Raw genomic sequence first — 18,118 nt, forward strand, 5'->3', positions numbered from 1 at the left:
ACATTCTCTTTTATGGGCAGGAAGAGAAGAAATTGGCTTTTTGTCAATAAATTCAGTATCAACTTCTCACAATGTCCACTCTTTGCAGTCCCATCTCATAGAGGACTTACAGAACCCAGGAACCTCACCTAGCACTGGCTTCACCGTAATGCAGAGGAAGCAGTGCAGCTGTAAGGTTGTCCCCAGTCAACTAGGCACTGGTTTCCCATCCCTCAAGAACTATTTCTATTGGAACAGTCCCAGAACCACAGCTTCCAGGTCCCAGTGAGGGGAGAGCCCAGCTAGTACCCACCATGCTCAGGAAGCCCAAAGCTGTGCCTTCTCACCAGGCACGGATATTCTTCTATGGTCCATACTCAGCTCGGCAACCACAGGTCATTCTTACTGTAAGCAGTGTTGCCTAATAAATAATGTAGCCAGCATTCACCTCTGTCAGGTTCCCAGGCAAACAGAGCCAAAAAGTTAACCCAAGGTTATTTTATTTTTTTATAAAGAAGGGGAAAATATTTTTATTAATCTTTCACTCACAAAATCTCTATTCTTGATTCCTCTGAGCTCCCAAAATCTTATCAGAAATCACCCGGGAGAGAGAGGTCTCTGATGCACCCTCAACTCAGTATGAACAAAACCCACACAATTTCCTCCTGTCTCCTCACCTGGACACTTCATGTTCCCTGGCTTAACTTACACAATCATCAACCATCCAATCACCCCCCGCATGGAATTCTTCCCTGGCTTTCCATTCCCAAGTCTAGAGCATGACAATTAGGGCTCTTTGGAACCTAGATACGTCTGTGTCCAACCTCTTCCATAGCACCCACCCTGTAGACAAAGCCTATTTGTCATTCTCCCATTTGCCATCATTAGAAAATACCTATAGCCTTTGCTCAAACCTAGAATAGCCTTCTACTGACAAACAACTGGTCAATCAAGAGCTTCTAACTCTTGAAAAACCAACCGCCCCCTCTAAGAAGACACAAATTCATCCCCAGTACAAACCTGCCATTCCCTCCGTGTTCTCCCGCAGCACCCTGGAGGTCCCCCTTGCAGCACTGCCCACATGGCTGTGGTCCCCATCACCTACAGAGCTGCTGCAAGAAGAAACCAAGCCTTATCCATGTTGTCTCTCTAGAGCCATGAACACATCTCTGTACATGGAGTACCTCAAAGTCTACTGGCTTGAATGCAAACAGTAACATTGAAGCTGTGCCTTAAGAAACCGGTAGAACTTCTGAGAACAAACAAGGAAGAAAAGGACCAGAACCAAGAAGAGTTGAGAGCAAACACAGTCCACTTTGCTGATACATGGGTCCTTGGAAGGAAAGGGGCATTTCAGATTCATTGTGATCCTATTACAGCCTTAGAGAATTAGCCTACAATCAGTAGGAAATAGCTGTGACTCACTGTTACAACTATGCAAGGACTTGAAAAAAATTAAGGGCCTCTTGGGTGGTTCAGTTGATTAAGTGTCTGCCTACAGCTCAGGTCATGTGCCTGGAGTCCTGCAATCAAGTCCTAATCAGGATCCCCGGTCAGCTGGGAGCCTGCTTCTCCCTCTCCCTCTGCCATCCCTGCCCCACTGTGCTCTCTGGCTCTCTCTATCTCTCTGTCAAATAAATAAAATATTTTTAAAAAATTAAGAGGTTATGCCACAATCAAGTCTCTAGGTATGATTATTTCTAAATGATAAAATACACAGATCTTTTAGAAACAAAAAAAAGGGGGGGGGTTCTCAAATCAAGGCTAAAAGCTAAACAAAGGATATACATCCAAAAAGTACTAAGATTTTTATTTGTGATTTCATCTATCCCAATACATGATCCTTAAAATGAGGGACAAGAGGCTCAGGTCCTTCTGATAGAGACTCATGGGGGAAAAAATGGAGGACCATCATCAGTGTTAACATTGCGTGGAACCACTAAACCCATATGAATGCTGTCTTTGGCTCCTGAGGACCCCTTCATACCCTGTCATCACCCAGTCACAGTAATGAGATTATGAACACCTGCCAAACTGACAAAAGAAAAGAAAGGAGCTGGGACAACCCACAGACCAAAATAATGCAAGGTTTTGCAGTCAATTTCAAGTGTTAGAAGCTAAGAAAAATACTAAAGATTATCCAATGTACCTTTTCTAGGGGGAAGGAGTTTTTTTTTTTTTTTAACTTATTTTTGGAAATGAACAAAACAAATTCCTCAATGTGACTACAATTCTTCTTTCTTACCTCATCAGGGGCAGACTGACATTTCAGCCAATCAATCCCAGAATGGTTAGTAAACACTTAAACTACTTAAACTGTTGCTAGTACTCTCTCTGATGCTGAGAGACAAAAGGGGGGGGGTACGGGGGACGGCGGAGGGGGACGAAGTTCTAGTCATTGAGAAATAAAATTGAAAAAGCTAAGCCATAGCATAAGGAGACTTCTAAGATGCATTAGTGAATTTTAAAAAGTGATATACAGACTAACATTGATAGAATATGGTCCTATTTGTATAAAAATGTGTACAGTATATACATATGCTTATATAGGCAAGTTTTTCATTGAAATTTTCTAAGTGATATACAAAAAGTCATGACTGGTGGTTACCTCTGGAGAGGTCTGGCATGTGGGGTCAGGAAGATGTTTACAATCGTGTATCATCTTATACTATTTGTTTACCATGTGCATGTGTGTTTAATTTTTTAAAAATCATAAATACAGCAAACAGAAGTTAAGCAACATCACAAGTCAGGAAACAATTGGAGTGAGCAGAAGAAAAACCAACATTTATTGACTAACGTCTCTGCGCCAAGCATACCTCCCAGCCGCCTCCTAATCACTACCGCCCAACGGGTGTGGCTGCAAAGTTTCTAGCCCCTGGAAAACAGCCCGAAACCTCTCCTGGTGCTGTTCCGCCACCACAGTCAAACCCACAGTTGGCTCTGACTCTGAGCTTTTTCTAGCATATGGAATGCAGCCAAATTTGGATGGTTTCCCAGGGAGGGTAAATAGTGTGTTGGAGATTGAGTTAAAACAACCAAACTCCTTTTTAGCAAGCCAATGGGATCAATCCAGGGCTTGTAAAGTACTACCTAAATTGTTTTTAGTTCCTTTGATTGCTTTTTTCAACTTGAAAACTGTAAAACACACACCCTATCCAACTTAGGATCTGCTGCTTTTAAGAACTATTTAACCAAGCATGCGTGGCTTCTTTACTTCATTTGTGCTGATGGAGGCAAGATGGAACTTTCTACTGTTATCATTGTTAATAAACAAATTAAACTTCTGCGATATCTGTAAATTACAATGTATATTTCTATTAACCCTTATCAAATGCTGCCCTCTAGTGGACTATTCGGTAAAAAAAACCTTCTAAAAATAGATTTTAATTAAGGTTTAAGATGTTCTAAAAGGGAACAGTAATGATAGATGCACATCTTTCGAAATTAAATATTCACCATCCAACAATAATTTCAATTAACTCTGCCCTTCATAAAATGTTGACATTGTCATCGTTTCCTTAACTATTTTAAATATTTACCTTGCTTGGGAAACGTTTGCCTTAACACACAAACAGGGTCTGTTTCCTAAAGCAGACCTGAGTTGACTTCACAACCACCCCAACGAAATGTTTAAATGCCTAGTACTTCATAAAAGTGACCTCTGTAACTGTCTAGATATTCGCAATAATTTTAAAATCATGTATCAGCGATCCTGTTCTGAATGCTCGTGTTGTTAAAGCAGAGCTCAAAGGGGGAGCAACTTTTACTATGTGAGGACGTTTTAGCAAGAAAGCAGGAGGGCACCTGAGTTTGATGTCCCTGCTTTGGACGGATTGGCAGCCCCTGGGAAACTCCTGTCTTGCCTTTCTGCCTCATTGCCTGAAAGTCATTCATCACTTAAATATAACTCGGGACGCAAACACACGCAGGTTGCCAAATTCTCTAAGCTTTAAAAATTATTCTTTTCCAGCCAGATCACGCTTTGTATTTACAGTATCCCCCCCCCCCGCCCCCGCAGCAGTAAGTTCAGAGCGCTCAGCCTGGGCCTCCACGGGCCTTTCTTAACGCTATTACCTGCAGGCGCCAGAGCCTGTGCATCCTCCCAGCCCTGGCGGGGGGCGGGGGGCCCCCATGCAACTCCCGTCCCGGGGCCTAGTCCTTCAGGGCTTTGGCAGCTCTCGGTAAAAGACCGGAAGACAGAGACGACGGAAATCTCAAAGAGCCTCAAAGAGCCCGGTGGTTCGCGGCCCGCCGGGCGGCACCTACCCGGAGGCGCCCCCACCCCCGCGAGTAGCCCCGCGTCCCTGCATCCCTGCCGCCCTGCGTCCCCGCATCCCTCCACCCCGCATCCCTAACCCCCGCAGCCCCGCATCCCTCCACCCCGCATCCCCAACCCCCGCGCCCCCGCAGCCCCGCAGCCCCGCAGCCCCGCAGCCCCGCGAGGAGGCGCGGCCCGGGGAGAACCCGGCGGAGCTCGGCCGCTTCTGGAAGGTCACCTCCGCGGCGCGAACACCAAGCCGCTCCGCACAGGCTCAGACTCCCATCTCCGCTCCGATCTCCGCCCGCCCAGCCAGCGCTCCCTGCCCTCCCTGCCCTCCCTGCGGCCCGTCTCTAAAAACGACCAAAGCCCACGGAAACACCACAGTAAAACACCCTGTCGCTGGAACCGCTGGCTGTGAACATCCAAGAAGGGGAGTGAAATAACTGGGCAAGAATAGAAGTTGCCATGGGAGAAATTCCTCGGGGGACCCTCCTCCGGCCGCGCGCACCCACCCTCCGCAGCTTTAACTCTCCCTCCCTTCCGCTAAGTGCCTGCTCTTATCACCTCGGTTATAAAACTCAATTTACAGCGAGCACCCCTTGCGTCCTGCCTGAGGGTTTTCCATTTGATGCCTGGCGAGCTCCGTGGAGCTGCTTCCCCTCTGGAGGTCCCTGAGCTGTCATTTCTGCCACTTTCTTCAAAGCTTTTTTTTTTTTTTTTTTAAGAGTTTATTTATTCATGGAAGACACACACAGAGAGAGAAGCAGAGACATTAGGCAGAGGGAGAAGCAGGCTCCCTGTGAGGATCCCTGTATGGGACTCGATCCCAGGGTCCTGGGATCAGGACCTGAGCCAAAGGCAAGACGCTCAACCACTGAGCCACCCAAGCACCCCTCTGCCACACTTTCTTCAACTTTTCTAGATCCTCTTTGCTTGGCCAGGAGAAACGGATCCGGGTGGGGGCAGGGAAGCTGCATTTAAGCCAAGTCGATTTTTCTAGGCACTAACATTTGTGCTAAGACACTATTGGTCTTTTAAAAGCTTAACAAATAAATAGCTCACATAGGTTTTACTGAACCAGAGAGAGGAGACAGAAAAGAGTGGGAGAGAGAAAGGAGTGGGAGAGAGGAAAGGAAGAGAAGAGGAAGAGAGGGGGTGAGGGGTGAGGGATGAGGGGAGAGAGGGAGAGGATGAGAGAGAATCTGTCTTCATCTCTTCATCAGGCCACATAAAAGAAAAGCAAACCCCAGCTCCCTTCCTACATAACTTGCAGACTGACTATGTATCTTGAGGGACCTAGTACAAAAGGAAAATGAAGACCCTTTCTTCAAAATGATTTAAGTGAAAGTGATTAAAACTTCCAACTGAGAGGGCAACTGGGTGGCTCAGTGGTTGAGCCTCTGCCTTCAGCTCAGGTCATGACCCTAGGGTCCTGGGATTGAGTACTGAGATTGGGTTTCCTGCAGAGATCCTGCTTCTCCCTCAGTGTATGTCTCTGTCTCTCTCTCTTTATGTGTCTCTCATGAATAAATACAATCTAAAAAAAAAAAAAAAAAAGAATTTCAAGTGAGGAGGGCAGAGCATTAGCCCCAGCACAGGGCTCTTCAGAGTAGAGTGCAGGGCTGCCTGTGACTTCACCACACTAAGGCCACACACCCTCGAAGCCAGCCTTCTCTCCTCCCATCAATCAAGAGGGCACTCTGGCTGTGCTCACTGTTATTTGGGCTTTGCCCCCACAAGGGTCAGCCCCTGCTTGGGTGATCAACTTATCTTGCTTTGCCCTAGACTATCAGAGGCTTAGCACCGCAAGTCCCACATCCCTGGTACCTCCTTAGTCCCAAGCACATGGGGACAGCTGGACACTCCCTCATTCTCTGGGGACCCGTTCTGCTAGTGACAGAGTTGTCCTCTGCTCTTCTACTGGGTTTTTAATTTCTTCCTCTCAGAACCAATAGTGATTGTAGGCCAATCCCTACCTCTGTGGTGGGGCAGGAAGCCATTGCAAATGCCCCCAGATTTATTCCCCTCTTTTTCATATGCCCAAAGAGAAGCCTGCCGAACCAGGACTCCGGATATTCCTATGTGCTGAAATGTGCATATATGTGGCAGCACCTGTTGGGATTTCTTGTGACTACTTTGGAAAGAATGAAGTTTCCACACTGTGTTTCAGGATCTGGTGGTTGTACACTTGTAGTGTTTTTGGTTTTTTTTTTAAGGTGTGATACTCCAACAATGTATCAAGCATTATTTCTCCTAAGATAATCACGCAATAACAAAAAATATACCCATGGACAAGCTAATAAACTGCCATTTATTCCAGGGGGACAATCTAAACTACAAACTGAACTTCACATGCCCGTCTACTGTGAACTGAACATTCACCAAGCACTTTGCTGGGCCTGCAGACATCTTGATGGATATCGTGCCATACCCTCCCTGGAAGTGCTGAAAGATGAATATCTAGATGTTCACAGTAATGTACAAATATGAACATTAGTCAATTAACTCCTTAAAGAGTTACTCAAGGACTGCTTGAGTCTTCCTATCTTTCCCTAGCATGTATCACACCTATTGATTACATCTAGTGGGTATTACACTCCCCTGGAACATTGCGTGAACTAAAACTATTTCATCATTTCTCCTCATATAGCTACTACTGTCCCTCACATCTGTTAATGCTCTTGCAGATCTTCCCTGAGAAAAAGAGAAGCCATTGGACAAGAGCTCACTCCAACAGCCTCCTCAAAGTACAGGGACCAGTCTACCTTCATCTGTGCCCAACCTTGCTGGCCTCTTTCCTATAAGCCACAATGCAGTGCCCTGGTCCTATCAGCATCCAACCTTCCCTGATACTCTGCAACTCCTCAAAAGACTTCCCTTCCATAGCTAAACCACTTCTAAATATTCTTGCTCTTTTGTAGTTCACGTTCCAACTAAAAATCATAGCCCTGGAGTCATGGGTCTCAAAGTGTGGTTGCTGAACCACCAGTATCAGCATTACCTGGCATTTACTAGAAATCCAATTACTTGAGCCTCGCCCTAGACATACTGAATCAGAAACTCCAGGGCTGAGGTCTAGAAGTCTGGGTTTTTGTGTTTTTTTTTTTTTAAGATTTTATTTATTTATTCACAAGAGACAGATTGGGGGGGGGGGGCGGTGGTAGAGACATAGGCAGAGGGAGAAGCTAGCTCCATGCACGGAGCCCAACGTGGGACTTGATCCAGGTTCCCCGGGATCACGCCCTCTGCTGAAGGCAGCTCTAAACCGATGAGCCACCCTGGCTGCCCAGAAGTCTGGGTTTTAACAAGCCTTCTAGGGGGTTCTGAGACTCACTAAAGCTTGAGATCCATGGATCTATGGTCAACACTCCTTGGCTTCCCTCTGCACCGCTCTACACCTGTGTCCACATGCAGATGCATAGATCATCCAATGAGAGAGCTCTCTGCAGAAGGCTAGAGATTGCTGTCCTTAGCCCTCTCCTGATCCTATTTTTATTAATGACTCAGATGGCGGCACAGATGGCACACTGATCTCATTAACAGATGACAGAGAGCTGGAGGGGGCAGAGATGTTGAATGATGACATCAGTGCCCAAAGACACAAAGTGATGGTCCACGTCTATCAAGATGAAACTTAAGAGGGCATATTAGCTGGGATTAGATTCAGCTTTGAGTGACAGAAAATCCAAAATAGTATCAACTTAACAAGAGAAGGGTATTTCTCTTTCATATAAATGAACTCTGGAAGTGTCAGGCCAGAGTCAATGTGGTGGCTCTGCTTCCTAGAATGGCCAGGATTTGAGCTCTCGTTTGTCTCATTCCTTAAGGAATGGTGTCATCCTCAAGTTAAAGATGGTGACCTCTATGTTTCAGGTAGCAAAATGGGGGAAGGATGTCTTGCTGTCTTTAAGGAATCTGGATGCTATCACATTATCTGTCCACTTAGACCCTGTTGGCCAAAACTTAGTCTTCTGGCCATAGCTGCAATAGAGACTAAGAATTGTCTTTATTTTTCTAGGCAGATCAACTAGAAATGCTATTACATGGAAGAAAGGAAGAACAAATATTGGGACACAGTGAGTAGACTCTGCAAACCAAAGCAAAAACCAAGTCCTTTAAATAAGGCATAAAATAGGAATGTCTCCAATTGAAAGCTTTAATGAAGAAGGGGGAAATAGGGAGTCGAAGCCATGCAAGCAGCCCTCTGCTGTCTCCATTTACAAAGGCAGTAAATCCAAGCTATACTTGCAAAAGTAAGAGAGAAGGAATGGATACAACTGAAATTCTTAGACACGTTGCTAGCTTCAGGAATATCTCAAATGACATTATCAAGATTTGACACTTTTCCGTATCTCGGTTCCGCAGTCTTCCATGTTGGGTTTATTCCTAAGCTTCATGTGACAAGATGTCTGCCTGAAGATCCAGAACCTTCTCCCTTGAACCTGCTGGTAGCCCAGGAGAGGTTCAAAATCAATCTTCCCCACTTTCATCTCCACTTGTTTCTCAAGGTCAGCTTCCTCTAGCAAAGTAGTTCTCAACCCTGACTCATCACTGGAATTCCCTCAGGAGCCTTTTAAAACTATACCTAAACCTCTCTTCCTAAATCTGATTTTATTGGTCAGGGTGGGACTTTGGCATTTTAAAAAACAATCTCCCCAGAGTGCATCTAGAGTGAAGAACCCCTGATCTAGCATACTGTGAAAAGTGGAAGCTTTCTTTTGCCTCTCGAGTTCCTCTGGAGTTGTCTCCCCAGAGACACTGCTCCTCACCACCTGGACCTACAACACCGGCATTCCCTTCACAGGATCTAGCTTCCCTCTACGGAACCTGAGGGAGGGAAGGTTGAGAAGGCACCCCTTGACTACCCTCCCTTTCTGTCTCCCCAAGATCTCTACACATGGCTGTCAAGGTTGACTTTCTTTTACTAAAGAGTAAAGAGTGATTTTATTTTTTATTTTTTTAAAGGTTTATTTATTTATTTGTTCATGATAAACACAGAGAGAGAGAAAGAGGCAGAGACACAGGCAGAGGGAGAAGCAGGCTCTATGCCGGGAGCCAGACGCAGGACTGGATCCGGGGACTCCAGGATAGCGCCCTGGGCCAAAGGCAGGTGCTAAACCGCTGAGCCATCCAGGGATCCTGAAAGAGTGATTTTAAAAGGGAAACACAGTATGAAGGAATAAATTAAAAGCTTGGCAAGCCATCTGCTCATAAACTATCATTGAAATCTAAGACCAGGGATCCCTGGGTGGCGCAGCGGTTTGGCGCCTGCCTTTGGCCCAGGGCGCGATCCTGGAGACCCAGGATCGAATCCCACATCAGGCTCCCGGTGCATGGAGCCTGCTTCTCACTCTGCCTATGTCTTTGCCTCTCTCTCTCTCTCTCTATCAAAAATAAATAAAAAAAGAAAAAGAAATCTAAGACCAGAACTTGAAGAATGTCAACAATTAAAAGCTCCAACGCAAGGATCAGCTGATCAAAGAAGCTGTGAAGGATTATCCAGAGACGTCACAGGAAATGCACAAGAATATGGACTCCTGGATGCCAAGAGAACAGAGATTGGAAGCACCAGGCCTAGCTCACCCACTTCATTCTCTTGTCTAGCGACCTGGCCTATTGTCATCTACTCTGGTGACTTCCTTCGGTGAAAGGTGAAATATACAGAACAATGCCACAATTTCAACAAATTCAACAAATGCTCCAATTTCACTTGAAGCTCAAGTTACTACATTTTGATATGTTGTTAGTAGATATTCAGATTTCCCAACAAAAAACAGAAGCTCAAAAAAAGCTATGAGTTCATCAAAGGATAGGGTTCCTCAAATCCTCACAAATATTAAATCAAAGAAATAGAGTCCCAAACTATGTGGGCTGAGTTGCCCTAAGTCACTGCAGTGAATCAGATGGGCCCTGCAGGAGGCTTTAAATTTTTGAGGGAAACGTGACAACGTGTGCTCAGGCACAAATTTTACTACCAGTCATTTATCTGGGCCTGAGTACTTAATAAGCTGAGATGTTATTATATATTTTTTGGCCTAGGGCCCATGAATAAATTACTGAGTTCACTCTAACCAGGAGCTGAGAAAGTTTGAGAACCTCTCTGCAGTAGGTAAATGACTGACTCCTGCAAGCCAATAGCACTCTCTAACTCATATTTGCCACCTTTGCAGCTGTCAGCCTGAAAATATGATATCCCAAGAGTACAGGAATTTGTTTCTTACTACAGCTCAAAGGGAACTGTTCCTATTCAGAAATTATAAATCACCTATGGGTTAGGTGAAATTAGAATTTACAATGGAAACAATCTAGATAGTATACTAAACTAAAATATTTTATTTCAAACCCCTGACACATCTAAAGAAATCTAATTTATATTCAGAACATTTTCAGGCTTCCTATCCTTTGCTTTCAGCCAAGCACTTAGGATGGGCATCATAAAAACAAGCAAGCAAATAAAACCATGAGTTCAAAATTATAGGCTACATCCTAGTTTATGTCAATTAAAATTGTTCAATTCCATGGCCAAGAGCACATTTCTAATTTTATATTGTATCTGTATTATATCTGGTTTTATATGCATACTGGTCAGGACAGTCTTGGCTATGTTGCAGTAAGCCCTAAAAAGGCAAACTTCAAAATATCTGACTAAACCCAAAAGAAAAGCTTTGTTTTTCTCACTTACCTAAAATCTAATGTGGCCTGGATGTTTTTCTTCCACCCTAAGCTATGTCAGTTAAAACATCCGGCCTCTAAGATCCTGAGTTTGGGAAAGAAAGAGATGTAAGAAGCACCTTAGTTCATTAATTGCCTCATCTCCAGAGTATAACACAGGTTATTTCTACTCATAATCCACTGGCCAGAACTTGTCATGTGGCTACAACCTCTCTGCAAGGGATGCTGGGAAATGTAGGAGAGAATATGGACATTTTGTAACACTATTTCTGACACAATTGACTTGGTTATTGTCACATCAAGTGAAGATACAAGTTTACTTATTCACTCATTCATTCATCAAAAACTATCTGTTGAGGACCTACCACATGTCAGGTGTTGTGCTTACATCCTAGGGGAGAATGTTATACAATGAATAAGACACCAAATAAACGAACAAAGTAGACAATCTCAAATTGCAGTGTGAATTTTTCATTAATTAATTCAATAAATTTAGGTTGAGTGCTGGTTTTGTACCAGATATAGTTCTACTGCCAGGGCTGTAACAATAATGAAACAAAATCTCAGCTCTCACAAAACTTATTTTCTAGTGGGAAGGATGGACAACCCAGTGACAACACACAAAAATGGTCAAGTGGAGACAAGAATGACGAAGAAAAACAAGGCAGGGGGTTCCTGGATGGCTCAATCAGTTGAGTGTCTGCCTTTGCCTAGGGTCATGATCTTGGATCCGGGGATGGAGTCCCGCATTGAGCACCCTACCCAGGGTAGGGTAGGGAGTCTGCTTCCTCCTCTCCTGTTTGTATTCTCTCTCTCTCTCTCTCTCAAATAAACAAAATCTCCGAAAACAACAACAACAACAACAAGGCAAAGGAGCTAAAAGAGATGTAATGTCCTCTCTGCTATAGTGAAGCTTATTTCTGAATTCCACATGGATGCTACTAAATCCAAGAGTAGGGTATCTCCCCTCCCTTCCAGATTGAACCTCAATGTGGGATTACATCAGATTTTAATTATTAGCAAGCGAAGATTTCCAAAACATGTTAAATTATAATTTTAAAATTCAGATTCAGGGGCACATGGATGGCTCAGTCAGTTAAGCATCTGCCTTCGGCTCAGGTCATGATCTCTGGGTCCTGGGATGGAGCCTGTTACTCCCTCTCCCTCTGCCACTCCCCCTGCTTGTGCTCTCTGTCTCTCTCTCTTTGTCCAGTAAATACATAAACTCTTTTCAAAAAATAAAATAAAATAAAATTCAGATTCAAAATGGTATGTACACAATAATCTCATTCCCAAAACTGGATTACATGAGAAAATATGGAAGTCACATTTATATGCTAACAGAGCAAATCCTAGATGTCAAAACTATACATAATTTTACTTCCTTTTTTAATTTACATTAATTCACATATATTCTCTAATTTGCCTGCAATAAACATTAGTTATTAGCATGATAAAATAAAATATATGAAGACTTCATAGAGATTAAAGGCTAAATAATACATGTTAGATAAGTTTTCCTGGGAGAATAAAGGTATAATTTTTTAAATTTGCTTTTGGGAGAGTCAAGAAGACAGCCAAATTTGGAACATGTGGAGGTGTTCTCAGAGATAAGATTTATTTTTCTTTTGTGGGATGGGAAATGTGGGTTTTCTTGGAAGAGAGGGAAAAGAGGTAGTAATAGTGCTAATCTATGAAGAAGAAACATGACCTTTTCCTGGGATAAGTCTGAGGGGCTTTTCTACCTCTAAGTGCATGCTCTACAAAACTGTCAGTTCTAGGGAGATGGTGTGTCACTTACCTGGATGAAGATGCAATCTATAGTAAGACTTAGAGATGTTGGAAATCACCCTGCTTCATGAGGTTCCAAGAGAATGAGGGAGCCCCTTTTGCTTTGGCCCAAGCAACAAGCATCAGAAAGCATGAGGAGAGCCCAGGGAAATGAACGTGGAACAAGGAAAAGGCTGCCTAGGGATTCTGGATATTAAAACAATAATAACTACCACCATCATTGGTATCATAATGATGATGACACATAGTTACAGAGTCTATTTAATAGAACACCAAGAAATTTGTTACATGTGTTATTTGCACGATCTTATTCAATATATCATGTACAAATCCATTCATATTCATGTTATGTAATATATTCTATTACTTTAATATCATACATATTCAGTGCTAGAACATTCACAAGGAAGATCATGTAAGAAAGAACACTTCAAGGCTCAGGCAGGTAACAATTCCCAGGTACAGAGAGGAAGAGTCCTAGAAAGCATGGGCAGGGAGCCCATGTGGCAAGAGACACGGAAGTTATATTAATAATAGATACATAAAATGATTTACTATTTCTGGATAGGAAAAAGTTCTGGATGGGAAAGAATTCTTTTTCTCACTTGGGAGTTCTCAAGTGAACTCTGAAGACTAAAGAAATAGAATCATAAAAGAAGGCAAGTGGGAAAAGATCAAGAAAATGGCAAGTTATTCCTTGTGCTTCTTTGCTCCTTTCCACCTAGGCACTTGGTCATTCCTATCCTATCCTGGGGCACAGTTCCGGGATAATGGAAATATCTGCTTAAGCCAAAACTGAGGCTCAGGAAAAGAAAATGTTAAGAAGTATCTCAAAGGGCTGTTTCTTCATTCATAGGCAAGAGAATATATCTGAAAAAGAGAGCGAAGAAGCAGCTCATCATCAAACACATTATTTCTACAGCAGAAAAGAATAATTGTATGAAATAGGAAAACAAGAACAAAAATAACTTCATGTTAGTTCAGGCCAGGTTTTCCAAGTACTATGTAGAGTACCCACCTACATCTAAAATTCTCTGTCTCCATAGTTCCAGCTCGTCTGTGGTCTTTGAGCACACGATTAGCCTAGCAGGCTAGTCAGCTATTCCAAACAATCTATGTGCTTGAAGATTTTCCGTTTTGCTTAAAAAAAAATTTCTTCTTTCAGTTTTCAGAGACTTAGGATTTGGGAACTGCAACTAAAGGATTGTGATAGGGATCTGTAATTAAAATGTTTACTATGTGCTTTTGCAGTAAAAATATTGTAAAACTAAAGAAGAGGTTAAAGTCTAATTTCTGGCTGTCTGATAGTCAAACCTTTTTTTTTTTTCCTTTTTAAGATTTTTAAGATATCTCTACTTAAAAACTTGGGTCTCAAACTCACAACCGTGAGATTAAAAGTTGGGTGTTCTATCAACTGAGCCAGCCAGGGGCCCCTGATACTCATTCCTTCTAATTGCCTTTTATGTAGGCTTTAAATTGACAAGCTACCATCATTTAATTTAAATTTCTTTGTTCTGCATAAAGACTCCTAACTCTGGGAAACGAACTAGGGGTGGTGGAAGGGGAGGAGGGCGGGGGGTGGGGGGAATGGGTGACGGGCACTGAGGGGGACACTTGACGGGATGAGCACTGGGTGTTTTTCTGTATGTTGATAAATTGAACACCAATAAAAATTAATTTATTAAAAAAAAATTTCTTTGTTCTGTTTGTTTTCTACACAGCAGAGAGAGCACAGCTGTGTTTCCTTCTGGTCTCCCCCAAAATGACTGAGTGTTACTAGAGTGTGTAGGCCCCCAGGCCTCCCTTTTGCCTGATTCTCTGCCCTCACTTCCATTAGGGTCTGCACTTACTTACTACTTTTGGTTTCTGAACAGCAAAAAAAAAAAGTGTTTTATGGATTTTTTTTTTGACAACTTTATATATCCAAAAAATGAGCTTTCTCTTTAGACACTGAATTCTCTCTTAGGCTTATGAACCATATATCTTCCTTAGGACTAAAGAGCCTCATCTCTTGGCCTGCCACATTTCACCTGATGCCCCCATCCTTGTTTGACTATAAATTCCACCCATAGCCATATACTCCATCAGAGACAGCCCTTAAAACATTTATGCTGCATTCTTGCTCTCTTGACATGTATGATTTTTTCCCTCAAAATATTTAATTATTCTTACACTTCTCACATGGATTCTCAAATTCAGTAAAAACTCCTTCATAGAATACCACCTTCATCCTGAACTTGTAATGACTACTGTATTAGGGTTTTCCAGAGAGAGAACCAATATGAGATTATACACATATATTTTTTATTATTATAAGATTTAGTATAAGATACTGGTTCACATGGGGGTGCCTGGGTGGCACAGTTAGCTGAGCATCTGACTCTTGGTTTCAGTTCAGGTCATAATCTCAGGGTAAAGAAATCGAACCCTATATCTGGCTCTGCACTCAGTGAGGAACCTACTTAGGACTCTATCTCTCTCCCTCTGCCCCCCTCCCCCCATTCTCTTTCTTTCTCTCTCTCTCTCTCTCTCTCAAATAAATAAATAAATCTTTAGGGGAAAAAATATACTGGCTCATGTGACTATGAAGGCTAAGTAGTCCCACAATCTACTGTCTGCCATCTAGAGACCCTGGAAAGCTGAAGGTGTAGTGTGAAGGTCTGGGAGCCTGGGAGCCAGTCGTGTAGACCCCTATCCGAGTCTGAAGGCCTGAGAACCAGGATCACAGAAGGCAGGAGAATATCAGTGTCCCAGCACAAGCAATCAGAGAGACTTGAACCTTCCTTTGCCTCTTCATCCTATTTAGGCTCTCAACAGATTGGGAGATGCCTACCCACATTGGGGAAGGCCATCTGCTTTATCCAGTCCACCAATTCAAAGATTTCTTCTAGACACACTCTGATAGATACTCTCAGAATAATAGTCAATGAGTCATCTGGGCACCGCATGACCCAGTTAGACTGACACATAAAATTAACCATCACAACCAGATATGTTGATGTAAGAATATCAGCCTTGGAGGTCAGAAGCCAGAATGCTAGCTCTATCTATGCCTCCAACCACTTCGGTGAGCTTGGCAATGTCAGAGAAGCTACTTGGGATCTGCTGGGGGGAGGTGTGTCCAGGGCTTCCTCTTGATGCCTTTCTATGCTCAGCCAAACAGCCATCTCTGATTATGTTTACTCAAGGCAGCTAGGCATTGATAGAGGGGGTTCTCATCAGCAGTTTCCATTAGGATTCCAGGGTGAGAAAGGCTCAACTTACCAATATAAACAATTTTAGGAATAGAAGACAGGCACAGCAGGAAGTAATAACGCTTTTCCAGAAGAGAGGTCTGGGCTTTTATGGACAAGATCAAAGGAAAAATGACACATAAGCAGCCTGCTCGGCACTTGTTTTGTCCCACTAGAAGCCCATTTACATTGAAAATTATGTAACGCTGAGGAGTTCTAGCCCTTTCGTGGTTGCACAGTAATCTAGCTGCAGAGTTGTCTGCATGCCACTTCCACAGTTTCAAATGACCGCTATGCATTGCCCGTGCTTTATGATGATTTTTGCTTAAGACAAAGGCCTAGGAAGCAATTCTTTCTAAAACCACTTCTGATATTGTCTCCCTTAAAAGAAACCTTCCATCCATGCAGAGGGATTTCTTGGCAAGTAGTGTCACGGTCTAAGAAAAGGGTGAAAAGGGCACCCATGAATGAGGGTGGTAAGGGCAGCTTTCAGAGAGGTTTTGGAGCTCAGGCAGGTAAAGAAGGTATCCACCAGGGACACGGAGGGTTGGATGATGGGATGGATCTGGAGGTATTCATGCTGAGAAGGAGGCAGCAGAAGGCATGGGGGATGGGTTATACGGAGGGTTGGATGATGGGATGGATCTGGAGGTATTCATGCTGAGAAGGAGGCAGCAGAAGGGATGGGGGATGGGTTATACATGAGGGGATTGATCAAATAAGTGACTATTTATATTACTGTATTGGGCACCTGGGTGGCTCAGTCAGTTAAGCATCTGCCTTAGGCTTAGGTCCTGATCCCAGAGTCTTGGAATTGAATCCCACGTCTGGCTCCCTGCTCAATGGGGAGTCGGCTTCTCCCTCTGCCCCTCCCCCACTTACACTCGCTCTCTCTCGCTCTCTCTCAAATAAATAAATAGAACTTAAAAAAAAAAAACTATATTAAGGATGATGGGAGCCAGCTCAAATTCTGAAATGTTGTGAATATCAGTGGTTTTTGATAGACTATTAGATAGATATGCTTTGATACAGAAACATATATGGTATGTATGCTCATACGCGTTTCCTAGCTCTGTCTGCTGAAAGGGCCAGGGAGCAATGAGCATATCCCAATAAGCACAGCCCAATAGTGATGAGCATATTGGCACCTAGACCCTGTTTTAAATACCATTCTCCTTCAAAATAACCTAGGATTCCTTGCAAAAATGGCTGATAGCAAGGCTAATGCAAAGAAAGTACAGGATGAACCCAGAACATCTTGTTGGATCAGAAATCATGGAAATGCTTGAAGAATGAATGACAGAGCCATGTCAAAAGGACACAAGAGTCCCTTGAAGGAGTCAATTCTGGAACAATTGGGGGTCAACCCAATGGTAGTATTCAAGATTCTGGCACAGAGGCCCACCCAAAAGTGTCACACACCCAAACACTCGGTGGTCCAACTGCATCACTATCATTTCCACAGGTGTTTTTGCATGACTTTCTGCAGCCAGTGATTCCTCCCCAGTGGCAGTAGTAGAAGGTGACACACAAGCATAGCAACTAAGACAGGCCAAAGCCAAGATCTGGGGAGCCATCAAAGACCACACTTACACATCCTCTCGTAAATTAACCCTCTCTTCTCTAAGACATGCAAAACTGTATCTTCAGAATCTGGTCTGTGCAAAATTATCTCCCTACTATCATCAGAGGTTATTTACCTTGTTTTAAAAATAATGCCCTGAGGGTAAACGCCTCAAAATTAAAAGGGGTCAATCCTCAAGACACTTGTTCCATTGCTTCTGCTTGATCTGACTTTGTCTTTCCCTATCACAGGAGCCACGACTCAATGGCTCTCTGAGACAGAAGTGGAGCAGATGAAGCCATGATGAAGGAGGGCTGGCAAATTGAAAAGAGAATGAAAAGGACTTCTGACTCACTCAGGCCTTGAAACAGGGGTTCAGGGTGAGTTTACTGAAACCCCATGGGGCAAAATGGAAGATAAATGAAGAGTATTTTTAGTTGCAACTGTCAGAAACTTTTTATTTAATGCAGATTTAAATCCGTACACTGTTGAATAGATTACCCTTCCTTTTTTTTTTTAATTTTTTTTAGATTTTTATTTATTTATGATAGTCACACAGAGAGAGAGAGAGAGAGAGAGAGGCAGAGACATAAGCAGAGTGAGAAGCAGGCTCCA

General features: G+C 43.2%; 1 protein-coding gene and 1 long non-coding RNA gene across 10 annotated transcripts in view; one reads left to right on the top strand and one right to left on the bottom strand.

Moving 5' to 3' along the window:
* ZNF704 (zinc finger protein 704) overlaps positions 1 to 1,655 on the top strand; it is a 242,056-nt gene extending 240,401 nt beyond the window's left edge. The window contains exon 12 of the transcript XR_005989897.1: positions 1,028 to 1,655. The gene's annotated coding sequence lies outside the window, so the exon portion shown is untranslated. The remainder of the gene's footprint in view (positions 1 to 1,027) is intronic.
* LOC121498790 overlaps positions 1 to 18,118 on the bottom strand; it is a 115,962-nt gene that overhangs the window by 69,799 nt on the left and 28,045 nt on the right. The window lies entirely within an intron of this gene.

Source organism: Vulpes lagopus, chromosome 9 (assembly GCF_018345385.1).
Source record: "Vulpes lagopus strain Blue_001 chromosome 9, ASM1834538v1, whole genome shotgun sequence".
Taxonomy (NCBI): Eukaryota; Metazoa; Chordata; class Mammalia; order Carnivora; family Canidae; genus Vulpes; species Vulpes lagopus.